This window comes from Muntiacus reevesi, chromosome 3, assembly GCF_963930625.1.
Source record: "Muntiacus reevesi chromosome 3, mMunRee1.1, whole genome shotgun sequence".
NCBI lineage: Eukaryota > Metazoa > Chordata > Mammalia > Artiodactyla > Cervidae > Muntiacus > Muntiacus reevesi.
The window spans coordinates 149802395-149828793 of NC_089251.1; the positions used below are offsets into that span (position 1 = coordinate 149802395).

General features: G+C 42.0%; 1 protein-coding gene across 6 annotated transcripts in view; it reads left to right on the forward strand.

The window, feature by feature from the left end:
• ANKRD44 (ankyrin repeat domain 44) overlaps positions 1–26399 on the forward strand; it is a 305459-nt gene that overhangs the window by 508 nt on the left and 278552 nt on the right. The window lies entirely within an intron of this gene.

A 26399-nucleotide genomic window follows, 5' to 3' on the forward strand; every position in this document is an offset into this window, starting at 1 on the left:
CCAGCCCGGGCGGGCCGGAGGGAGGCTGGTGCGCGCCGCCGGGAGGAGGAAGGTGGATGGAGAGGGAGCAGGACCGCAGCCTGGGACCCTTTTCCCAGCCAAGCTGGAGACCGGCCCAGACCGCGGCTCTCGTGTGGTCGGGCTGTCTTTATCCTTTTGACATGACACCCTGACTTCCTCTTTAGTAGCCCAGAGGCTGTGTGTGCGTGGTGCACGATGGGGATCTCTGGCACGGCTGTCCCTGGAGGAGGTGAAGTTCGGCCCCAGGTTCCACCCACAGACGGTGGGCTACCCTCTGCCTGTGTTCACGAGCTCTGTCGCTTTTCGGCTAAGCCATAGCACGGGGTAGCTCTGGAGCCCTTGGCTTGGAGAGGTGGGGATGTTTGCTGGCTTGGTTGACAGTCCTCGCTGGAAGTCTGTGGCTCGGGACACCCCTGCTTTTACGGACGCTGCTGCTCTGAGGGCATGGGCAGTCACAAGCGCCCAACCAAGCGGTGTGACAAAACTCTGTAACTCCTTCTACGAAAAAAGGAAACAGCTTGCTTTTATTTCTTTTTCCATTTATTCATGGATAGTGAAATGAACATTGTTTTGCGGTCCTGGTAGGCGGAGAGGCAGACTTGATTTTGACACAGGCGGTCAAACATGCCAGTCCTTGGTGTTTAAACATCTACTTCTCAAGTGGGTTGCATCTGGTGCCTCGCTGTTCTCAGTATCCAGCCAGAACTTCCTGAGACTTAAGTGCAATCAATCACCACATTAATTTGTTCTCCTGCCTTTAGAGTCAAAGTTTTGCTTTGCTTTCTATAAGTATTTACAGGCTTTTAAAATTTTCTTTTTATATGGGGGAGGGATCACTGAATTAAAATGAACTTATTCTTAAATTTAGCAGGAGGAGCAGCTGGTAGTGCTGAATCTACTTGTTTCCATTGGTTCCAGAGCATTTAAAAGTACTTGTAAGTTGATATTAGTTTAGCCCTCCCCCCAACCCCCCACCTTTTAGTCACACACTTTGACAACTGTTAGACATTTGCTTGTTTTAAATCTTTCGGTTTTAGTCTGCCTTGGTCATGTTATCTTTGTTATTGCAAGTTACTATACTTCTCTCTTAATTTCTGAATATTCATCTTCAAAGTGCACAAAATGCTTCTAATAGGTGTTGTCATTTTCACATACGCAAAAGAATTTTACATAGAACTTTAGAGCTGGAAGGGATGCCAGCTTTGGGTGATCTTCACCCAAATCCTTATTTTTTTAACCAAGAGGCTGAGGTCTAGACAAGGGAAGCATGTCTTCCTCAAGGACACAGCTCTTGACTTGTAGGGCAGAGATGCACTCCTGTCTCCTGCCTTCCAGATTCCTGTCCTTTCTTCTAGGGATGGTTAAGATACCTCCTTCTGTCTTGTCAACGGCTGTGTTGAAAGGCTGACAAGAAGGCATTCTCTGCCAAATCTGGATCAATACTGGTGAAAAGTATTTTTTGATCTTAGAAAATTATTCTCCAGGACTTATCCGAGTAGAACTTTCAAAGAGTTTCCCTTTTAAAGTGTTTTTGAATACATCCGCACCCTTTCCCCAACAAACCAGTCTCACTGTGGAGGGGTGTTTGACTCCATCTCCTGATGCATAACGGGAAACTAAGGAGTTCTAAAACTCATGAACACCTAGGAGGTGACAGCCTGTGGGGCAAAGCCAGAGGGAGAGGAGGTGGACTGGGTGGGGTAGAGTGGTGAACAAGTATGGTTTCTGGGAGGCCTTAGGTTCAGGAAGTGTGTGGTCTTCCTTGCCTTATATAGTCTTACCTTTCAGTTTGAAACTCTAAATTCTTAGAAGCTGGTTCTTAACCTCATCAGAGGCTTAAAAACCCTTTGCTTAAACTCCTGCTACAGGAGCTTTGCTTCACCCTTATGGTAGGGAGCCCCTTGCTTCAAATCTGGACCTTAGAGTTTGTAGAAAGGCCTTGCTCTCCACTCAGCTGTGTATGAAAACAACCATGTGTTAATTCCCTCTCATTTGTTTAATGCCCTGTTTGCAAGCTAGATCTTCTTTTTGTCAGAGTTCTTAGACTTTTAGCATGAAGACACATTCTTGTGTTAATAACGTGAATCACTAGTTGTCTTGGCTTTTTTGTTTTATTATTTAGGTCTTTGTTTTTGAGTTTTATAATTTGTTTAGTTGACACAACATTGATTTATAATAGATAAGTTTCATGCGTACATGAAAGAAGTGACATTTCCTGTCCTGCTGAAACTGGGTGCAGGAGCTTGCTGGCAATGGTGGTCACCTCCTCAGCAGTCAGTCCCTCGCTGACGTCTCTGTCATGCAAGAGGAGGAAAATGCCTTTTCCTAGCTCTGTTTTGGGAGAGTTAAAAGAAAGGAGGAAGGGAGAGGCAAGTGTGGGGTTTAGTTTTTTTTTTTTTTACTATGAAAAGGAACTAGGAGTTATTGCTGCAAATAGACTTGGCATTGAGCACTTCTGCATTTATAACTGTGTCTCTTCTGTTTTCCCCTTCACACAATACACATCATTTTTCTTATAGTGTTAGGGGGACTGATCCTGGTTTGCCAGGACTGAGGGGTTTTCAAGGATATGGGACTTTTGATACTAAAACCAGGAAATTCTAGGCAAATCAGGACAAGCTGATCACCCTGTACAGCACAGAACACACTCACCTATGTAATTAACATAACAAGGTAATTATTTCCTCATCGATGGATATTGGGATGTTTATTTATATCTTTGTAAAGTGAGATAATTTTAAGTTCGGGAAGAATTTCTTTACATCTAAATGTAGTACATCTTAGTTAAAGATAGATGTGAAATTCCCTGTAGTATTGAACTTTATGGGATGAGGGGGGTGTTCTTTATGTCATATAGTGAAAGCATTGCAGTGATTTTAAGAATGTGGTCATATCTTCAACCTGGCCTGGTGCCCCCTCCCCAAAGTTTTTCAAAGTTCTGAAGCAGAATGGTAAGTTCTGTCGGACCTTTGAAATGTTCACCATTCTTTCCTGAATTTGCTAGTGTCAGCAGAATGCCATCTCCTTCTCCAGGACTCTTGGCTGTAGGTGGCCCTTTTTGGAGCTTCCTGCCTGGAGGCCTTCTGGTTTGGTGTCCTCTTGCCAAGTCCTGGCTCACATTTTCGTCACCTCCTTGCCAAAGGCAATGGCTGGCAGCTGTGGCAGTGGCAAGAAACTGGAAATCCTGCAACTTGGAAAGCAGCATTTCTCGCCCCTAGTGTGGGGCACATTACATATTTTACTGGGCTGCCCTTGTCCTCCCAGCAGCCCTGGGCTTATAGCAAACTCTGTGTCCAGTCTGCCTTCAGCAGAGAAGGGAGAAGAAAAGCTTCATTCTTTGGACCCTTCTCTGGTTGTTTTGAGATGCAGTCACGTGGTTTGGGGAGTGCACTTGAGGACTGGTGTTTCATGGCAGAGACTTAATAATGGCTTCCATTATTGTGATCTTATTATATGCTGGGCCCTTGCCGTGAGTCATCTATCTTAATCCTCACAGCCATACGAGGAGGTAGGTGGTGGTGATGAATAGAGAAGCTAATTGACCTGTTGGAGCTCACACCCCCAGTAAGTGATGGAGTGCGGTGTCCTGCGCAGCAATCTGATTGCACAGGTGGGGCCCTCACCACATGGCTGGTCTTCGAATAGTTGAAAGGGCAGTGTAGCCGAAGCCCTCACAGATGCCTGCTCTTATTTACCGGGAAGCCATCAGGTGGCCACAGTCCCACAGTCCTCCTAGCTCGGGGGCCAGGCCAAGGTATGGCCAAGGCAGAGTCGGGAGCTGTTCTGAGGTCTCTACTCCTGCTAGACTAGTGCCTGGCTTATCCTGTTTGCCTTTCACCTCCCTACCCTGGAGAATGATGTGTTGATTGGTGACTTGGTGATTTTTTTTTCTTGGTCATTAGCAAATGAACTATGATCATTGTAGAAAAATCAGAAAGCTAGATAACCAAAAAGAAAACCTGTTTAAACCATCTGAAGTCTCTATATCTGTATACTCAGAGCTACTCTTGACAGCTTGATATATTTCCTTCTAGTCTTCTGTCTGGGTAGCCAGGTAAGAATTCAAAATTTTCCACCTGATGATATCTTTCTCTTGAGCATAAAGGTTATACCTGTGATGTTTAGACCAATGGCTTTTCCAAATAAACTGAAATTTATGCCTGTCAATAAACAGCTGGCTGTTTTAGTGTAAATACAACAGCAGTACCAAGGTCTAGCCCTGGACTGACTGAAACTTTTTTTAAGGTTTCAGCTTTTACTTCCTCTTTTTCTCTAAACAGAGTAAATATAAACTCCAAAAAGGCACACTTGTTTGTGCCAGCAACAGGCCTGAAACATTTTTTAAAACGATTTCTGTGTCATCAGTATAATGTGAATTTTTATAGGTGAAAGTAGAACAGGAAATAATTTAAAAATAGGGACTACAGAGATCTGATAATCCTATGGTTTCCAAACTTGCATAAACTATGGTTCTCCTTTTTGTTTTATCCCAAGGAAAATTCCATATGGAAGCCCATTATATAATAGAGGTTGGTGGGAGTAGAAGTGAGGCCCTTTCAAGGATTATTTGGGTTTAGTATTATTTGAAAACATCCTGTAAAACTGCTGGTGACTGGGTCAGTTTTTTTTTTTTTTTTTCCTGAAACACCATGTACTCAAAAAACAGATATGTGTTTATGGTTGACTAGGAGTTACATAGAACATGGATGGCCATATTATTTTGATTCAAACTGGGATGCCTTTGAGAATGATACGGGGTACTATTAAATATTAGATTGAGGAAACAGGTGTGGCTGTCCCCAGCAAACCTGGACACACGGTCACACCACATAGACTGTGTTTGCTCACTTCAGACTTAACAATGCTAGCGAGACTAGTCACTCTCTTACCAGCCAGACTTACACTGAAGCAGTATAGTAAAGACTATTTTATGACCTTCTGTAAGGCCAGAGTTGGAAACTGGGTTTTTTCTCATGCATTAGCTCTGACCAGTTAGCTGGGAATGGGTGGGTGTGGCGGGGAGGGGAGATTGCTGGAGGAATATGTCAGAAGCACTGTGGCTCTGGCAGCCGGAGGTGGGGAAATGTGATGGTTGATAAATCAGTGTTTGCTGTGGACATAGGGTGAGGGGGAGGTGACATATACTGTGGCTTGGCCAACCCTTGGCCAGTTGGATTAACCTCTGTGGGCCCGCTGCTTCTGCCGCTGCTGCAAAGTCCTTCAGTCATGGCCGACCCTGAGCGACCCCATAGACGGCAGCCCACCAGGCTCCCCCATCCCTGGGGTTCTCCAGGCAAGAACGCTGGAGTGGGTTGCCATTTCCTTCTCCAATGCATGAAAGTGAAAAGTGAGAATGAAGTCGCTCAGTTGTGTCCAACTCTTTGTGACCCCATGGACTGTGGCCCACCAGGCTCGTCTGTCCATGGGATTTTCCAGGCAAGAGGATGAGTGGGGTGCCGTTGCCTTCTCCCTGTGGGCCTGAGGCTCCTCTTTATAAAATGAAGAGAGTGGACTGGCTGCCTCTCCAGTGCCCAGGCTCCACCCCCTTGCTGTGTGCCTTGCTGGTGGTACAGTGGCCAAGGAGAGTGTATGCACGTGAACTCTAATTGAGCTCTCCAGCTATCCAAGTCGAGCAGTTAACATCCAGTTCCAAAGTCAATAATTTGGGAACTGATTCCTGCCCTGTCCCCCACTTTTATAGATAAGCCACAATTATCTAAGATTATTCATTTTATCATTTATATTTATTATTCATTTCATAGATGATCAATTTTATTGACTATTCCTTTGCTACCCTTTGGCCAACATCATCTTCGCCTTGTGCTCTGCCATCAGAAGTTTGGAGAGCAGGTATTTTGTTCAGTGTTCATGCTTCTAAGAGAGTTGGTAGCCCCAAGTGGTTGAAATTAATGGCTCACAACCACTAGTTTTTTAATGATCATATCAAAGCTTTTAACAGTTCTTTCACTGTCTCTCCTTTTGAAAACTGAAAATTGTCTAGTACTCTATTAATTGGGCCAAGCAAAGAAAATAATCATGTAGTCCACCTCTGAGCCATTTTAAGCTCTACTAAGCCAATGTTTGCCTATAATTCTTGGCTTTCGTTTGTCTCTAATCCCCTCATTCGCACCCCTGTGTAACTTTCTAAGGTATCTTTTATTTTATTTATTTGGCTGTTCTGGGTCTTTGCTGCTGTTGTGGCAAGCGAGGGCTACTGTAGGTGCAGTGTGTGGGCTTCTCATTGTGGTGGCTCCTTTTGTTGCAGAGCTTGGGCTCTAGGGCACAGGCCCAATAGTTGTGCATGTGGGATCTTCCTGGATCAGGGATTGAACCCATGTCTCCTGCAACACTTAATCACAGTTATAACCTGTTTCTAAAGATTTCCATGCTAAATTCTTTAATTTTGCTTTCATTTATTTTTAAAATACCTCTTGACTAGGAATACAAAGATCTGGATTCTACTCATGGTTCTTTTTCTCATAGTTGTGTAGCTTTGGACAACTCCTGACGTTAGTTTCTTTGTTACACGGGAGTGGGTGGGTGGGGAGTCTTCTAAATTCTTCCAGCATTCCAACATTCTAAGAGAGCAGCCCAGGTACTTCAGTATCAACCTCTTCTAAACTCATGGAATCTGGTTTCAAAAGGTATCTGCCTTCCGTGAACTTCTGATTTTCCTTCTGGCACCCACCGTTCTGCCTAAGAATCAGGGGTACTTTCCCCTAAAATGCCATTCTCCAGGGCATATTCAGAACCCTTAGGGCTTTTTTCTGTGTGGCCTTTGAGACTCCTTGAGCCTCTTGCGGGCAAGGGGAGTAAACTTGTAGACCCCAGATTTTTCTGTTGAGAGCTGTGGTGAGCTGGGGCTGCTGTAGTCTTCAGCAGAAGGGGCTGCTTTAGCAAACAGCTTGGATTCTCTTAATCCTGTTCTGTTGAACTCCACCATAACATCTGGGTCTAACAAGTCTGTTTCCCAACCATTGGCCCCACCCAGATACTGTGTGCAATGGACCCAAAGACCACAGACTTTTACAAGGAGGGAATTCCTACATCCGATCAACATCCTTTATATGGTAGGTATGCTCAGTCTGTGGAAGAAACTTGTTTTGGTATCTAAGAGTGACAGAATGAAGAGAAAGATGGGAAGTGAACACAGGACAAGTGTTAGAACAGAAAGCCAGGCAGAAATTCAGGTCAGCTGAGACAAGTCCCCCAGCCAATTATTGTTAGAGTGGTCTCCAAGAGAGGGGGGGCACCTCCACTCCAGGGGTGAGTGGGATGTCTTGTTGAGTTTGAGGAAGGAAATATTAGAATATTTCTTTAAAAAATCCTTAATTCTTTTTTTAGTATTTTTAATATATGTTGTATTCTAGTACTATAAAACCCTCTTAACTCTCGTTTCCACTTTTTGTCACCTTGGCCAGACTATCTCTCAGATTATTGCAGTAGCATTCTGACCAATCTTCCCCATCCAGCCTTGGCCCCTGGAATCTATTCAGCATAGCTGTCGGCGGGCTGGATCTGCGGTCACATAGCTTCCCTGTTCACAGCCCTCCAGTGTCAGCCAGAGTAAAAGCTGTCGTCTGGAGTGTCCCCCGGGCCCTCCACTCACCTCTGCCGCTCACCTGTGCAGCCGTGTGTCTTCTGGTCTCTCCCTGGCTCCAGCCACCAGCTCCTCACCGTTTGGTGTGGAGTAGAGCTCTGCTGAACACAGCCCTGAACATTCGGGCTAGCGGGTGAGCTGGGGGCTCTGTCCTGCAGGGCTCCAGAGCCCTCCCCAAGGCCACCCACTAGCCTTGGCCCAGGCCTTGAGGCAGCCGTGAAGCTCTCCCCCACCCTTGTCTCTGCACCTAACAGCAGGAGCTGTCTGCATAGGTTGCAGAATGTGGGACCCGCATTCCCCTACCCCGCTTTGGGTGGCCTGAGGAACCTGAGGGCCAGTCGTGTCCTGGGCGCCCGGCTTCATCAGTGATGATGACTGGGCAGGATCTGAGGACCTGGCCCTGAGATCTCTCTTCTCTTAGCCAGGACCTGGACCTCAGAGGGTGAAAGTTGAGCCTTGGGACTTTGTCCTTTCTTGTCAGAACAGAGAAGAATGTTTGGTGAAGATTTATAGGAACATTGTTACCTGACCATGGCTTGACTTCAAGAGCAAAGAATCTGGTACCAAGAAGTTGGCCAGAACTAACCAGGTACCTCCCTCACCTTTCCTAGGAAGGAGCTTTACTGAAAGCTCTTGGGGAGTTTGGGTTTTGTTTTTTTTTTCCCCATTTATTTTTATTAGTTGGAGGCTAATTGCTTTACAATATTGTAGTGGTTTTTGCCATACATTGACATGAATCAGCCTTGTTTGGGGTGTTTAAGGCGCGAGCCACCCGTGTCCTTGGCATGGACCTGCAGTGAACTTTGCCCTGTCCCGAGCTCCGTGTTGGTATTGTTTGACCTCACTGCGCTTCGGGAAGAGGTACAGGGTTTCAACAACAATTGGTCATGCCAGGTGCACTCCTGCCTCAGGCCCGACTTCCTAAAGGCTGAACAGATTGAGCAACAGCAACAAAAGTCTTTGCTCTATTACTTACAAGCATTTAGAACAGTGCAATGCACACAGTGACTGCTCAGTAACTATTTGAGTGAAATAAATATGTATGTATGTGTATATGTTTATATGTTCGTGTTCAAAAGATTTTTACTCATGAGGTACTCAAAAATTTTTGTAAGCAGAGCTTCTTGGGTTTCCATTCAAATAAAAGTCAGAGTAAATTTTTGGCTCCAGTTCAGTTCAGTCGCTCAGTCATGTCTGACTCTTTGCAACCCCATGGACTGCAGCACGCCAGGCTTCCCTGTCCATCACCAACTCTCGAAGCTTACTCAAACTCATGTCCGTTGAGTCAGTGATGCCATCCAACCATCTCATCCTCTGTCGTCCCCTTCTCCTCCTGCCTTCAATCTTTCCCAGCATCAGGGTCTTTTCCAATGAGTCATTTTTTTGCATCAGGTGGTTAAACTATTGGAGTTTCAGCTTCAGCATCAGTCTTTCCAGTGAATATTCAGGACTGATTTCATTTAGGATTGACTGGTTTGATCTCCTTGCAGTCCAAGGGACTCTCAAGAGTCTTCTCCAACACCACAGTTCAAAAGCATCAGTTCTTCAGTGCTCAGTTTTCTTTATAATCCAACTCTCACATTCATCCATCAGTTGGCCCCATCAGAAGATAAAATATCACTTTTGGTCTTTTTTTTTTTTTTCTTGTTTCCCCTCTTTTTAAATTTGGATGGAGATAGGTTTACATTGTATTTAGTTCTGAGCAAGCTCTGTTTCTTCACAGGGAAAGTATCAGGGCGACACTTGGAAAAGGGACCCTAAATACTTTGGAACGGGACACCCACACCCATGGCACAGTGCATCTTCCATGTATTCAAACCACCAAGGCGTGTTTAATGAACTCCATCTCCATGGTAGTAACTCTGTTGGAGTCCTCTACTCCTCTTCTTTCCACAAAGGATAAGAACAGATAAGACTAGAAAGAATTGGTAATGAGGAGACAAGATAATACTCATGCTTTATGTTATTTGATCCTAATAACATCTCTATGAAAGACTGGCTGTTATCATGCTATTTTACAGATGATGAAGATGAGATCTGAGAGGTTAAGTAATTATGAGTCTGGGATTCAACACATCTGGGCAAGCTTGACTTCAAGTACACATTCTTAGCCGCTGTGCTTCTGGACTCCTGAAATAGGTATAGCATCACAAGAGACCCTTTTCCTCATGGAGCTCATGGTCTTGAATGCCTTGTACATGGAAGGCCTTCCTCAAATCTTTATTCAATACATGTGCACTATTGTTCTCAAAGCAGCTATAGTGCAGGTTTAGACTACATTTTGGGGGTACTAATTAGGGACTCCAGGAGTCCAGAGATGGGTAAAGGTTTCAGGGAGCTAGAGCGAGACCAACTGGTCCTTGAAGATAGAAATTATTAAGGCAGCAAGATGGTGGTGGAAGGCATCCCAGATGAATGACATACCATGTATTTGAGGACTGTGTATTTACTGAAGCACTGGGTTCATTCTAGTAAGGTGGAAGAACTAAAGGAAGAAATAGTTAATGTGCAAACTTGGTAGGAGAGGTGTATGTATATTATTAATAATGAATCTTTCTCACTTGAATTCTCCTGATAGGTACTGTGTGTCCTCTCTTGGAGACCTAAATGAGTTTGCATTTGGACAGAGCTCATTATTTCCGTTTGTTGCTTAGGCATAATCTTTTATAAACTGACTTGTACCCCAGATTGTTCCAAAAGTACTATAGCATAACGTAAGGTATTACCAATGGGTCTTCTGTCTCCATGACACCCTCTAGTACTTAAATAGAATGTTGCATATATTACTTGTCATGGCAACATTTTTTTGGGCAAACATGTATCCTGGAGTAACATAGAGCTCATTGAAAGAGACTGGATAGTCTTCATGGTGTGGGACATTGATGGAATAATGTAGTAGGTGTAGAGATGGCCTGTTTTTAACCCAACACATTAAAAAAATTATTTGTCGTTGTGCTGGGTTTTTGTTGCTGCGTGGGCTTTTCTCCAGTTGTGGTGAGCAGGGGTCACCGTAGTGCCGTGGACGGGATTCTCACTCTTGGCTTCTCTTGTTAGGAGCACGGGCGCTGGGGCACTCGGGCCTCAGTCGTTTGGCTCTGGCTCTAGAGCGCAGGCTCAGTAGTTGTGGAGTGTGGGCTGAGCTGCTCCGTGGCATGTGGGATTTTCCCAGACTGGGTATCAAGTCTGTGTCTCCAGCATTTGAAGGTGGATTCTTTAGCACTGAGCCACCAGGGAAGCCTTAATAAGTTAAAAAATTAATTAAAAAATGCTGACTATGGGGATTCTACAATAAGACCTCATTTCTTTTTTAAAAAAATGCAAGAAAAGACAAAGATGGAAGGAAAATATATAGATTAAATGAGAATTAAGACTAATTGGATTCTGATGTAAACTAACATACTTCTAAGAGATGGTTGGAGAAATTTGGATCCTGGCTGGCTCTTTGATGACTTAAAGTATGAATATGGTATTGTGGTTATGTTTAAAAAGAAGATCCTTATCATAGAAAACAAGAAATCCCCCACAAACCCTTAGTATTTGACCAGGACACTTAAAATATTTTAGTGACTTACTCTTTCTGGAAATGGTTTCTCTTTCTTTTTACTTCTTCCTGCTCCTTTTGTGCCCCTTCTGAGCCCTTCACTTTCACTTGATGGAATATCTTCAGTTGAATTTTTAGAATCCTTTTGATTGTCAGAAACGCACACAATTCTGCTAGTTTTGTTGACTAAAGCAGTATGGTTCTGAGTTAGTGAGGTTCACCCCACCTGTTGACTTAGTCAAAGTGGCCCGCATGACTCCATTAGATATTTGAGTCTCTGCCTTAAAGTCACAGGAAGACCTGGCTTTGTTTTTCTGAACTTTTTCAGGGTAAGGTTTTTCCAGGGCAATTTAGGTACTAGAGTTGCCAAGAAAAAATTTTGTTACATTAACATTTTAACCTCATTTCTATTTAATCCTGGTGGTTTTTTAAGACAGCAAGCAGTTACAGGTCTCAATTTTAATGACCCTGCTGTCCCCACCCTCCCCGAAGCTTCCCTTCTTACCTGGACAGGAAATGGGTGTTGCTTCTTGCTCCAGGGATTTCAGTATTTCTTTAGGTGTGCTGAAGTATCTTCATTTATTTCTGCAAGTGTGAAAATCTTTCCCTATCCTTCTTAATGGAGTCCAGATGTCAGAGTAGACTATAAATGAGAAATGGCCAACTACAACTTGAATAACTGATACTGTCATGAAGTCATTTAGAAGTCAAGTGAATAAGGTTTTAGGTGCCTAGGAGCCTCAGTACAATTATGTCTTGGGGCCCATGAGGTGCATGTAACGTTTAACTGCTAATGCTCCTTTTCGTAGCAGTCAAGAAGGAACAATCTTGTTTTGAGGAGCTCTGTTCTTTAACAAAGAGTCTTATGTCAAGGTTCTAGGGTACTCTATTTCTGTGTTTATAATGTTTTAAAATATTGTGACATCACAATGAGCAATTTCCAAAAATATTACATGGGAGTGGCATAGTTAAAAGGATCCTTAAATTGATACCTGGAAATCTGGGCTATAAGAACATCTCTGCTCCTAACTAGCTGTGTCAGTCTTGCCATGACACCCCTTTCCTTGATAAAATAGGTGTAATAAGTACTTGATGGGAAAGTTGTGATAATCAAGTGAGAAAAGCCTTTGTCCAGCAAGCGGCTCATGGTAGGCGCTCAATAGTCTTCGGCCTCTAGTTGGTTCCTCCTCTGAAAGATCAAGAGACTAGCGCTCTAGGGTCATTTCAGCTCTTTAATTTCAATTAAAATATGATTTTGATTATAATTTAAGTTTATGCCCATTTATCTGGTCAGCTTTCTCTCTAACTTAAACAGTATTAGTAGGAAGTTTTATTATTGTGAAATCTCCATCCAGAGGTTTGAATTGTAGCGTTTTGGTCCTTTTTTCTTTCATTTAAACACATCTATTCACTTAATTTGACTGAAGAATCTTATGTTTAGATAGGAGAAGAACTGTGCATTGAAAAAATTCTGAGGTGTTTGCAGTCATTCTTGATTTAAGTTGTCAAAAAGAACTGAAAATTACTTATAAGAATGCCACTTCCTCTTCACAGAAGTATATAACGGTGTCTTTTCTGAGGAAGTGTGTAAGAACAAAATAGTTGATAGAGCAATCTTCGTAAAATATCATCATGATGGAATTTCTAAAAAACACTGGTAACACTGGTATTAAACTTCAAGCCTTGAATGAATAGGATAGAAAACCCTAAATTTCTCTGAAAAAAAAAATGTGATTAAAAGAGATGATAGATCCTTTGTAAACAGTCACTTTACTTTGGAGTCTTTTTTTCTCTTAAAACTACAGAATGCAATTTAGAAAGGAGGTAAGTTAAACATCATTGGATACGTGTGTGTATTTTAATTTTAAAGTGTATTTCAGTTGAATTTATACCCAGTGAAAGTGTAGGGCAAAATAAAAAGTGTGAAGGGAAAATGAAAATAAGAATTGGTCCACTCCCTTCTCCAGGGGTTTGAACCCAGATCTCCTGCATTGCAGGTGGATTCTTTACTGTTTGAGCCACCAGAGAAGCCCCACCAAAAAAAGAAAAAAGAGAAGCTTAAATAAAGAAAATATTAATAGGAAGAGACAAGCATATTTTAAAGAAGAGAGGAGGAGGTAGGAATGAGAGGGAGGTTGACCATGTTGCTTTCTGAGGTGACTGTTGGACATGCTGTTGAATGTAGGCTGAGGTTGGCTGTCCCTTCTCTACTCTGTTCTTTAAAATAATTTTTAACATTGATCTCTGCTCTTCAGCCAGATTGACCTTTTTTCTTGGAGTTCTAGGATCAGAATAACCAAAGTGGAGGTTATTTTGGTTGCAGAAGAAATGAGCAGGGCTATGTACCCAGAAGACCGGAGTCAGGCTGATGGGTATCTGACTCATCTTTGGGTCCTCACCGCTGATACAGAATCCTCAGAATCGGTAAGCTGCTGCTGCAAAGTTGCTTCAGTCATGGCCGACTCTGTGCAACCCCGTAGATGGTAGCCCACCAGGCTCCCCCGTCCCTGGGATTCTCCAGGCAAGAACACTGGAGTGGGCTGCCATTTCCTTCTCCAATGCATGAAAGTGAAAAGTGAAAGTGAAGTCACTCAGTTGTGTCCGACTCTTAGCGACCCCGTGGACTGCAGCCCACCAGGTTCCTCTGTCCATGGGCTTCTCCGGGCAAGAGTACTGGAGTGGGGTGCCATTACCTTCTCCCAGAATCAGTGTAGTGGGCAGGCAGCTGATAAATTGTTTTACACAGTGGGTGGGCAGGTTCTGAAGACTCCTATTGCTGGTGACTAGTTTGCTGTGACATCTCTGGTGTTGAACACCCACTGCCTGTCCTTTTGAGTTGAACTCAAGATGGGCATTTCTTCATCACTGCTTTACCTTTTCAATTAGCCTTTCCTGAGATCTAATTCTCACCTCCATTTCTGCTGTGAATTTGCTGGGAGATCCTGGTGGTCATCACGCCTCTCTGGGCCTCAGTTTCCTTTACGTGCTAAGGACGTTGACTAAGATGAGCTGACCCCCCATCCAGTCTTCTATGACACTGACTCAGAGGCTGGCAGACCACTCACTACACACAGACCAGGTTCAGCCTACCGCCTACATGGCCTGTGAGAAGAGGTTTTACATTTTTAAGTGGTTGAAAGAGATCAAAGAGTCATATTTTGACACACATGAAAATTATATGACATTCACATTTCAGAGTCCATAAATAAAATAGCATCTAGCCTCCCTCATTTGTTTATGTACTGTCTGTGGGGTGCTTTCAGGCCTTGAGAGAGCAGTCCTTGTGACAGAGCCTATATGACCTGCAGCGTTGAAAATATTTACTGACTCTTTGCAGAAGGTCTGCCAACCCTTGCTCTAACGCAAGCACATGCTTGGAACCGTAGTCTTCAGAAATTGAGGGCTGTCTTACAGCCTTGGTATTACCTAAACTGAACTTTAATTTAGATTTAATTAGATTAAGATGGGAGAGTCTTGCCTTTATTATTTTTTTCCAGGAGAAAGCAGAAGCTTAGTTAGCTTTTTTCGTATGCTTTTAATTAAAAAAAAAAAATCCTCTTTAAACAGTTTGTTTGTACTCAGACTTTTTTTCCCCTCCCTCTAGGAATCACTGTAGAAAAGGAAGTCATGTGTTTATATTTTAAATCATTTGCCTTTTAAACTGGATTTTTAAACTCCAGATGTGGACTCGGAAACAGTTAAAATATACTTTTGATGCTCTAAGAGAACCAAGACAGGGGAAGAGAACTTTACCGCTTATTTTTAAGAGCGAAACAGAAATCTTAATATTATTTCCCATCGTGTGCTAAAAATAATATCTTTAGTTTCTTTGAGTAGGGACTCCAGATTAATGTGGGCATGAAAATGGCTTTAGGTTTATAGACAGCCAGTTTAAACAGTTAAGTAATTTAAAGGGTATAGTTAACTATTACAAATGGAAATTATAAAATTAAGAAAGAAATATCAATAGTATCTACTTATTTAATATTTCTCACTCTTCTGGAGAGTTCTCTCTGAAGCTAAGTCTGATAGTTTCTGTGTGTGTTATGAGTTTGGGTGAGTGTGTGTGTTTTTGTGTGGTTTCCAGTGTTCATGTCATTGTACTTGTAAAGAGAATTTACATTCTGTTTTTGCACTTCCAGAGGCATTTGAGTTACTCTAAAACTCTTCCTATGCCAGTTCTCTTTGATCTTGGGAGAAGATGGGCGCCTTGAACTGGTTAATGAGGAGCAGAAGGGTGGTCAGTGAACACACGTCATCTTTTTTTAAAAAATTAATTTATTTTACCTGGAGGATAATCACACTATTGTGGTTTTTCATACAAAAGTTAACTTCATTTTTCTCTTCTGAGCCTACAGAGAGAAAGAATTAAGACTGTAGGGATTTATTTAGGAAGATTTGTGAAGAAATTCTTGTGGTGTATAACTTTAGAAAACACTGATAGAGACTGCACCTAAAGGACTTCCACCGTTTTCTGAACAGTATTATGAAGCGTGTGGAGGAGGCAAGTGAACTCTGGGATCCTCATATTTCAGAGGGAGAAACAGAGGCCGCTGGATGTTGCCTGGCTTACTGACTCTCAGTCGGGGTGGACCTCTTGTTTCTCCTCCAGCTCAGTCTGAGGTGCATTTCGTTTGCCTATCCCGTTCTTAAACAGCACTTGTAAAAACATCTGTCACTTCTACAGTTATATTTAGGATACAGCTTGAAACACTGTATAAACACCCCAGGATAGAGTACTGAAGTCTGCCGCCTGATAATTATTATGTGGTTCTAGAGTCATGTCATCTGCACTATCCAGATCAGAACTGTTACCACCCACTTCTAAGCTGGCCTACAAGAGTGAGCCCATTGTGTACAGGGCCGAAAGAATATTGCCTACTATTCAGCTTTGGGTGAAGAGCTGTGATACCCTGAAGGCCATGGAAATTCACTCTTGTTTGAAAACACTTGTGACTGGGAAAAGTGCTGAAATACGAAGTCTTTCCCTTGCCCTCACCCCCAGAATACCTCCACAGTGTCCTTTGTTTTTTGAATTTCATGGGGAGTATCTGAAATTGCCATCTGAAGAGAATGTTTTTCACAGAACTGCCTAATCTTCAGACATGTCTAAATACAGATGTATTTAATGAGTACTTTCATTTTCCTTCTTACATGGACTCGGCAAGTTTCGTGGTGGTTGAGCCTCTCACTTCTGGTTTTAAGCCATTTTTAGCTCCTTGATTAGTGTGGGGCTTGGGAAGGTGGAAGCTAAGCCATTTATTTGCTCTTCACTTCTGGGGAAAGTGTTTGTACCTCCTACTTTTTAGTGTGCGGGGCTCTGGTGAACCCGATAATAGGTTATCAGCAACTACTAATTGAATGAATGAATGAATGATCCAGCGCCAGTTTCTGCTGCTGTGTTTTCTCCTTTCCCACCATCCTTCCTGGTTCCTTCCTCCTTTCTTTCCTTTTTCTGAAATCATTAAAATGAAGCCAGAAAGGATAGGACGTGATTAATATTTTGTTATATAAATAGCCCTAGTAAAAGGATTGGTGGTGGAAAATACTGCCAAATTGCTTTAGTGGATGTTTTCCCCTTGATTCCCTGTTAAATAGGAATAATCAGGAATCGTGTGACTGATAGCCCATTCTGTCATGATGTGAGCAGATCTGAAATAGCCTCCCCCTAGTCCCCACCCCCAGTCACGGAAATAGTACAGGAGGAAATGTTTGGTTATCTTTTTTTTTTTTTTTTAATGTTTGCAAGATTTTAGATGGGCTTTAACGGAAACAGCTCTTTAAAGACTTGCACGGGAAGTCACTCTTAATGTGGGTGTTTGATTTAAAGTATCGAACTTATTCAGGTCCAAAAGAGGCAGAATATGATTTCCACCAGTGATCCTGTGGGGACCAAAGGGAGGGCCAAGCTGGGTCATCTAATGATGCTCTAATGATGCATCTAATGATGCTCTGCAACATTCTTTATCCTCAACTTTCACCTCTGAAAGATTTTTATAACTATGTTTTCCCTTGCACTTTTTTAGGTTTTCATTATAAAGTTAGAAAGCTACAAAGGATGTGATTCCTAGTATAATGTAAATATTGACTTTTAAAATAAAGTTATTACTGTTTAAAATGTAAAGAAGGGAATTTAAACACTGTTGTGATTTGATATACTCCATCATCACTGAAAAATACGGGAACAAGCACTTTAATAGTAGGAACTTTTTACATTGTTCCTTTTTCTCCTTGAATTCATATTTCCATTCTACTTTCTCACACAGAATTTTATCAAATGTAATGTGTCAAAAAAAAAACCCTCTGATTATCCAGTGATACTTTGCAATAAAAATATGATCCAAAGGTGGTAAGAATTAAATAGATTTCTGGATTGAGCTTATATATATGAACAATTTGTCAAAACATAAACATATTATAAAGTTTGATAAATTATTAACAAAATATGTGAAGTCAAACATTCTTATTTGAAATGCCTTTCTTAATCTCTGGATGAGGCTTGCTTTCTTGTTTTAAGTTAATTCACGTTTGTGGAGAACGTAATTGCTGGCATGGTATGGGGTGTTCTTCAGCGAAAGCTCTCTTGACCTGCAGTATTTTGAATGTGCCCTTGTGTTGGCCCCAGCAAGTTTAACACCTCGCAGGCAGTTCCCTCAGTCAGAATCAGAATGTGTGAAGGGTAAGTCTGCTTTTGTCACGTGGGAGAAGAAAGATCCTCAAGAGAGATGTGTGAAGAAGCAGTAAAAAGCAGAAAAAAAGCACACTTCTGAACCACAGTTCAGTTCAGTTCAATCGCTCAGTCATGTCTGACTTTGTGACCCCACGGACTGCAGCACGCCTGGCCTCCCTGTCCATCAACAACTCCCGGAGCTTGCTCAAACTCATGTCCATAGAGTCGGTGATGCCATCTAAACATCTCATCCTCTGTTGTTCCCTTCTCCTGCTGCCTTCAATCTTTCCCAGCATCAGGGTTTTTTCCGATGAGTCAGTTCTTCACATCAGGTGGCCAAAGTATTGGAGTTTCAGCTTCAGCATTAGTCCTTCCAGTGAACACCCAGGACTGATCTCCTTTAGGATGGACTGGTTGGATCTCCTTGCAGTCCAAGGGACTGTCAAGAGTCTTCTCCAACATCACAGTTCAAAAGCATCAATTCTTCTGCGCTCAGCTTGCTTCACCGTCCAACTCTCACATCCATACATGACCACTGCAAAAACCATAGCCTTGACCAGATGGACCTTTGTTGGTAGATGCCTTTTGGAAAGGTAGACATTTGGAAGCCCAGGATGTGGACCATGATTCCTACACACAGCCTGTGCCTGCAGACCTCTCCCTGAAGCTTCCCGTGCTCCAGGGGTGCAGGGTCCCCGCGTGAAGCCACTCCTTGAGAGACAAGGCAAGCCTGGAAGAGGTGATGTCTTCATGGGGGTGACCTGTGCATCCCTGTGCTCCCAGAGTCCCATCCATTGGCCAGCTGGGTCACCTCAGGTGTGAATGAGACATGCTAGTCAATTCTCATAGGCAGTGGATCTCCTTTGAAAAGCTTGTGTTTACAATTTTGAAAAACTAGGCTCATGTGTTAAAATGAACTTTTGAAGATAAGGTGGAGGGGTATATATAATAGGGCTTTATATATATTCTCACTTAGAAGAGTTTTAAACTAATTAACCCAAATAACATTTCTTTCATGATCTGTGTGTTTCTGAAGGATAATTCTAGTAACTAGATCCTTGATGGGAAGTTTGTTTCATGTGTGTGGATGTTTTGAGAACTTATCCCTCTGACTTGTGAAACTCTGATGCTTGGGAAGACTTCTCTCAGATGTGTTGAATCTGAAGTCTGTGTGCTCCTCTGCATATTCCACTCTCCACCATAGTAATTGCAGGATGTTAGTTAGCAATGGTGTTTCTCATTAAAATTTAAAGTTTAATTAGAATTTGATGTCTTGGAAAGCTCATTTGTTATATTTAAAGACTTTTTTGTTGTTCAGTCGCTCAGTGGTGTCCAACTCTTTGCGACCTCATGGACTGCACACTCCAGGCTTCCCTGTCCTTCACCATCTCCTGGAGCTTGCTCAAACTTGTGTCCATTGAGTCGGTGATGCCATCCAACCGTCTTGTCCTCTGTCATCCCTTTCTCCTCCCGCCTTCACTCTTTCCCAGCATCAGGGTCTTTTCAAATGAGTTGGTTCTTCGCATCAGGTGGCCAAAATATTGGAGCTTCAGCATCAGTCCTTCCAGTGAATATTCAGGATTGATTTCCTTTAGTATTGACTGCTTTGATCTCTTTGCAGTCCAGAGGACTCAAGAGTCTTCTCCAAGACTCATAAAGACCTAGAATTCTGCTTTTATAACATTTTTAGCAAAGCAGCTGCTTGTGGGAGAACATCTGATAGTCACTTAGTTCGTCAATTCTGAAATTAGCTAACAAGTCCCCTGATTCTTTAAGATGGAAATAGTATATCTGGGAAGTTATTTTACCAAAAACGAGGTGAAATATCTAGACATAAAATTAAAAATGATGTACTGGTTGTGTGTGTGTGTTGAATGGCTTCGTCTGGCATTGTTGTGCAGTATTTCAACAGCGTCAAACATGGTTCTCCAAAGAGAATGCTCATCTTCTGATGACTGGTGCTGCTGGTTCCTCCTGCTCATCTCTAGGCCAAACAGAAACACGTCTGTTCTGCCGAGTATTCTGTGATGTCACGAGGCAGGCCCGGCAGCACAGTGACTTTTCCTTATACTTTTTTCTGGCGACGGGAGTTTTAACCTCTTCCTCAACTATTCTACCTATTTTTTTTTTTTTTTCAGTTGGAGAATATATACCTGTAACTAGGCTGTGTAGCAATGTTACTTCTTTTTTAAACAAAGATTTTATTTTTTAGAACAGTTTTGGGTTTACAGCAGAAAAGAGCCAAAACTACAGAGTTCCACTGTGGCTGGATAGTCCCAGCCACCTATCCCCACAACCTCATCCACTCTCAGCATCTGGAATAAGAGTGGTATATTTGTTACAATCTCTGAACCTGGACTGACACATCATTATCACCCAAAGTCTATAGTTTACACTAGAGTTCTTCTTGGTATTGTGCATTCTATGGGTTTTATCAAATATTGAATGACATGTGTCCACCATTATAGTATCACACAGAGTGGTTTCACCACCCTTTTAAAAGCCCTCTGTGTTCTGCCCATTCATCTGTCTTCCCTAACTTTTGGCAACCATTGATCTCATTATTTCCATAATGTTGCCTTCTCTAGAATGTCGGATAGTTGGATAGATTCCTTTTTAAAATATAATAGGATAAGAAAATTTTGGAACTTTTAGGGATCTTAAGTCTGTTTCCATTCTATGGTCTTTTCATGCTTACCAAAGTTGCATATTTTTTTTTAACAGTTTGGATGAAAACCAAATGTTCAGCTTCACAAGCACACGAGTACTTTAGGTTGTTTAAAATCAAGTTAAATATTTCTAGGAGAATTGAGGAGAAGCATTAAAAAAAAAAAAGGTGTAGTAAGTAGAGATTCTTTCTATCCTTAGAAATTACTTAAAGATTCTAAACCAACTTTGCCATTTTGACAGCATTAAAAGAGGTCTTTGGATTAAATAAAAAGATTGCTTTCAGATCAAGAGAACTAGTATTAAATAGAATGGTGGCTCAGTTGGTAAAGAGCCTGCCTGCCCTGCAGAAGACCCAGGCTCAATCCCTGGGTTGGGACTATCTCCTGGAGAAGGAAATGGCAACCCACTTCCAGTATTCTTGCCTGGGTAATCCCATGGACAGAGGAGCCTGGCGGTCTACCATCATAGGTTCACACCACCTTGCTTAATTTTATTGCAAGGTGGAAATGGACTCTATTGAGGTAAAAGACGTTTGGAAGGACTGTGTGCTTTAATAGTGTCATGGAAAACTCGTGTAGAGTAGCAAATGACTGTTAGTCAACCAGCTCCAATGGCCAAATGGAAGGGGTCTCTGCCTTGTGCCAAATTGTCCAGCCTGCCCCTTTTCTCTGTAAATCGGGGTAGGCAGCTCTATCAGACTAACCCGGAATTAAATCTTGGACTCAGGGATTTAGTGTGGGAGCTGGAATTGTTGAGTCACTTCCACTAGGACTCAGTGATGAAAACTGGCTACCTTGATTTTGCCCCAGAGGTGACTGCATTGACATCTCGTCTTCAGACTCTGATATTGTATCATTTTGTTCATTTCTTTAAGCTCTGTGCAGGTTTTTTGTCAGCCACAAATGGAGTTTGTATTTTCTTTCCTTTTTGTTTTTCTGTAATCTGTTTAACCAGGGTTTATTTTGCAGGAATTTGTGAGGGGGGGCATGCCTAAGACTTAACAAACAGGCCAAGTCCTTAGGGCTGTGACAGTAGACTGTTCATAGCGTAAGAGGCTCTTGGTTATGGCCGTAAGTCATAAAGTTACAGAGGGATTTGGTTTCTGGAGAAAGTAAAAATGTGCTTCACATGTTTATGAAAAAGGAGTGAGAATCATTACCCTATTAGAGCCAAGCATTAAAGCTTCAACATCCAACTAGAATATTTCCCGTAGCTCGGCAAGTCACTGTAGCCCTTGATTTTCCACACTTTGATCCTGTTCCTCCAGTGACTGCATCACAGGTGGGCTCCTGTGTGCAGATCAGGACCCAGAAGAGGAGCAGGGGGGATCTAGATGCCACCGGTAGCTTTTATGGAATCACACGAGCTCCACTGACTCTTGGTCTGCGTGATCCCAGCCACACTCCTGTGGCAGGAGGGTTTGTGGAACTTGGTGGACCTCTTACAGAGGAATTCACAGGCCCTGCTCAACTCAAACTCCCTAGTTTTTCATTGCTTCTTGCAGGATGTTGGTAAGTGGGCCTAGAGATTTGACTAGAGGCTAGTGAGTGATAAACTCGCCCAGGGCCTGAAACTCCTGGGTGGGTTTCAAGGTGCACGTTGTTTGGAGTGCCACAAAACCTGGAATATCGCTGCTTCTGTCTTATGGAACAGGCCCTGCTCAACTAGAAGAAAATATATTTCTATTGTTAGTAGTTAAAATTTAACAATTATCATATTTCTAGAATTTTGTCCAAATATACACATGTAGTTTCTGAGTATATGTTGCCTTCATTTCTTGTGAGGTCATAAGGTGGTAGATGCTAAGGTTTTAGAGAAATTAATGAGAAAACTTAAAGAATAAATGTCATATCTCTATGACAGTATACATAATTATTACTTTCCTTCTAAGAACTGGGAAAAAGACTTCATTGTTTGATTTTCATGGATAGGCAACTTGGCCTTGGTCATAGAACATGGCTCGCCTGAAGGACAGTACTTGGAAACCTCTGGATCAAAACACAGGGAAAACTCTGAGGAATCCTGATGGCCTCACAGAGGCCAGCAGGGCTCTTGTTCATTCTTGGTGTGCACATCTTTGATATTGTTTGCAAATAGGTCTCGCTATAGTGAGTTCCATCCGTTAATGTCACTAGGTATAGATGTTTGCCCATCTTTGAAGGTACTTCTCTTTTTGATTTGTCTTAATTTTTTTTTAAACTTTTTATTTTGTATTTGTATGTGTTACATGCCTGTTCATATAACACCTGATGCCTTATTTTCTCCAGAGTAAAGTATAGATATTTCAAGTTTATAAATTCTATGAAAGACATTTAGCTGTAGTTTCTCTGTACCCCTCAATCCATCAAAGAGAAAACTTTCTGAACCTTTTTGGGAGATAGTTATCCAGCTTTCTATTCATTTTCTTCCACATGCCAATTATTGGGAATTACTTCACTTAACTAAAACTGGAAAACCATTGACAGCTCTCATATAAGGCATTAACCTCTAGGTAATTGACTTTTGAGACTCCTAATTTCCAAAGCCAGCAATAGGATGTAAAGTACCTCTTTTGATGAATCTAGCAGCAGATGTGTTTGGAAAATGAGGAAGTGATGTTGCTAACATGCTGTTTAATATAGTGGGGTGTAGCTTCACTAGTTCAGTTCAGTCACTCAGTCCTGTCCAACTCTTTGCGACCCCATGGACTGCAGCACGCCAGGCTTCCCTGTCCTTCACCAACTCCCAAAGCCTGCTCAGACTCATGTCCATCAAGTCGGTGATGCCATCCAACCTTCTCATCCTCTGTCATCCCCTTCTCCTCCTGCCTTCAATCTTTCCCAGCATCAGGGTCTTTTCCAATGACGCAGCTCTTCCTGTGAGGTGAACAAAGTACTGGAGTTTCAGCTTCAGCATTAGTCCTTCCAATGAACACTCAAGATTGATCTCCTTTAGGATGGACTGGTTGGATCTCCTTGCAGTCCAAGGGACTCTCAAGAGTCTTCTCCAACACCACAGTTCAAATGCATCAATTCTTTGGCATTCAGCTTTCTTTCTGGTCCAACTCTCACATCCATTAATGACTACTGCAAAAACCATAGCTTTGACTAGATGGACCTTTGTCAGCAAAATAATGTCTCTGCTTTTTAATATGCTGTCTAGGTTGGTCATAACTTTTCTTCCAAGGAGCAAGTATCTTTTAATTTCATGGCTACAGTCACCATCTGCAGTGATTTTGGAGCTAAAGAAAATAAAAGTCTCTCACTGTTTCCATTGTTTCCCCATCTATTTGTCTTGAAGTGATGGGACCAGATGCCATGATTGTAGTTTTTTGAATGTTGAGTTTTAAGCCAGCTTTTTCACTCTCCTCTTTCACTTTCATCAAGAGGCTCTCTAGTTCCTCTTCCCTTTCTGCCATAAAGGTGGTGTTATTTGCATATCTTAGGTTATTGGTATTTCTCCCAGCAATCTTGATTCCAGCTTGTGCATTATCTACTCCAGCATTTCTCATAATGTACTCTGCATATAAGTTAAATAAGCAGGTGACAATGTACAGTCTTGACATACTTCTTTCCCAGTTTAGAGCCAGTCCATTGTTCCATGTTCGGTTCTAACTGTTGCTTCTTAACCTGCATAGAGATTTCTCAGGAGGCAGGTAAGATGGTGTGGTATTCCCATCTCTTTAAGAATTTTCCACAGTTTGTTGTGATCTACACAGTCAAACGCTTTGGCGTAGTCAATAAAGCAGAAGTAAATGTTTTTCTGGAACTTTCTTGCTTTTTCAGTGATCCAGCGGATGTTGGCAATTTGATCTCTGATTCCTCTGCCTTTTCTAAATCCAGCTTGAACATCTGGAAGTTTACGGTTCATGTATTGCTGAAGCCTGGCTTGGAGAATTTTGAGCATTACTTAGCTAGTGTGTGAGATGAGTGCAACTTTGTGGTAGTTTGAACATTCTTTGGGATTGGAATGAAAATTGACCTTTTCCAGTCCTGTGGCCACTGCTGAGTTTTCCCAATTTGCTGGCATATTGAGTGCAGCACTTTCATAGCATCATCTTTTAGGATTTGAAATAGCTTAGCTGGAATTCCATCACCTCTACTAGCTCTGTTCATAGTGATACTTCCTAAGGCCCACTTGACTTTGCATTGCAGGATGTCTAGCTCTAGGTGAGTGATCACACCATCGTGGTTATCTGGTTCATTAAGATCTTTTTTTGTATAGTTCTTCTGTGTATTCTTGCTACCTCTTCTTGATATCTTCTGCTTCTGTTAGGTCCATACCATTTATTGTGCCCATACTGTCCATGTCCTTTATTGTGCCCATCTTTGCATGAAATGTTCCCTTGGTATCTCTAATTTTCTTGAAGAGATCTCTAGTCTTTCCCATTCTGTTGTTTTCCTCTGTTTCTTTGCTGATCACTGAGGAAGGCTTTCTTGTCTCTCCTTGCTATTCTTTGGAACTCTGCATTTAGATGGGTATATCTTTCCTTTTCTCCTTTGCCTTTCACTTCTCTTCTTTTCTTAGCTATTTGTAAGGCCTCCTCAGACAACCATTTTGCCATTTTGCATTTCTTTTTCTGGAAGATGGTCTTGATCACTGCCTCCTGTACAGTGTCATGAACCTCTGTCCATAGTTCTTCAGGCACTGTATCTATCAGATCTAATCCCTTGAATCTATTTGTCACTTCCACTTTATAATTGTAAGGGATTTGATTTAGATCATGTCTGAATGGTCTAGTGGTTTTCTCTCTTTCTTCAATTTAAGTCTGAATTTGGCAATAAGGAGTTCATGATCTGAGCCACAGTCAGCTCCCAGTCTTGTTTGCTGACATGTAGAGCTTCTCCATCTTTGGCTGCACAGAATGTAATCAGTCTGATTTCAGTACTGACCATCTTGTGATGTCCATGTGTAGAGTCTTCTCTTGTGTTGTTGGAAGAGGGTGTTTGCTATGACCAATGCCTTCTCTTGGCAAAACTCTGGTAGCCTTTGCCCTGCTTCATTTTGTACTCCAAGGCCAAACTTGCCTGTTACTCCAGGTTTCTCTTGACTTCTACTTTTGCATTTCAGTCCCCTATGATGAAAAGGACATCTTTTTTTGGTGTTTGTTCTCGAAGATCTTCTAGGTATTAAGTCCATAGTATAGTCTATATTATAAGACTTGTGAAAGGTGCTCATCCTGTCTAAAACCCATTAAAATGATTCTGATATATATATGGAAGCTGCAGTGTCTATCATGTTTTATTAATATGACGAAAGTTTTTGTTTAGAGGCATTAGAGAAAGAGGCTGCTGCAGTGAGGGGCAGTTATTGATGGAGTGTGTGTATCTTGAATGCTGAACCTAACAGTTTGTATATTGGGCTCGTATAGAGTGTGTGCCAGTGTGTGTTTAAGAGTTTGAGTATGAGTTTGGCATTTGGATACAGGTAGCCTAGTTTAGGGAGTTATACTGGGGTGTTTGGAGTGGTTTTGATGTGGCATGATGTGGTTCTGGATGCGTTTAGCAGATGTGAGGGCTACCTTGGGATGCTGAGCAGTAAAACAGAAGGCATGATGCTCGAATTTTAGAAGGATGAGAAGAAAGGAATTGAGCCCAGCTTTTTAACTTTCTTTACCTTTAGGGAGAGGGAAGAGGAAATATTTGAAATGGAAAGGACAATAATTGAAATAGATGTGGTTAAAACTATAAATGTGGGTGATCTCTCCAAATGAGAGGAGAAGCCAGATGGATGATCAGTGAAAGGACCAACTACTTTTATAGGCAGTGAAAGCATCATAGGTCTCTGCTTTTATGAAATAAAAACATAGTGTCTTCCAGATTTTTACTTGGCACATTAGCTAGTGGTGTTCTGTATCTGTTTAGAAACTTTTACTTATAATTCCTTGAGAAGAGTCCCTGGTAGCTTTTCTCCCTGCT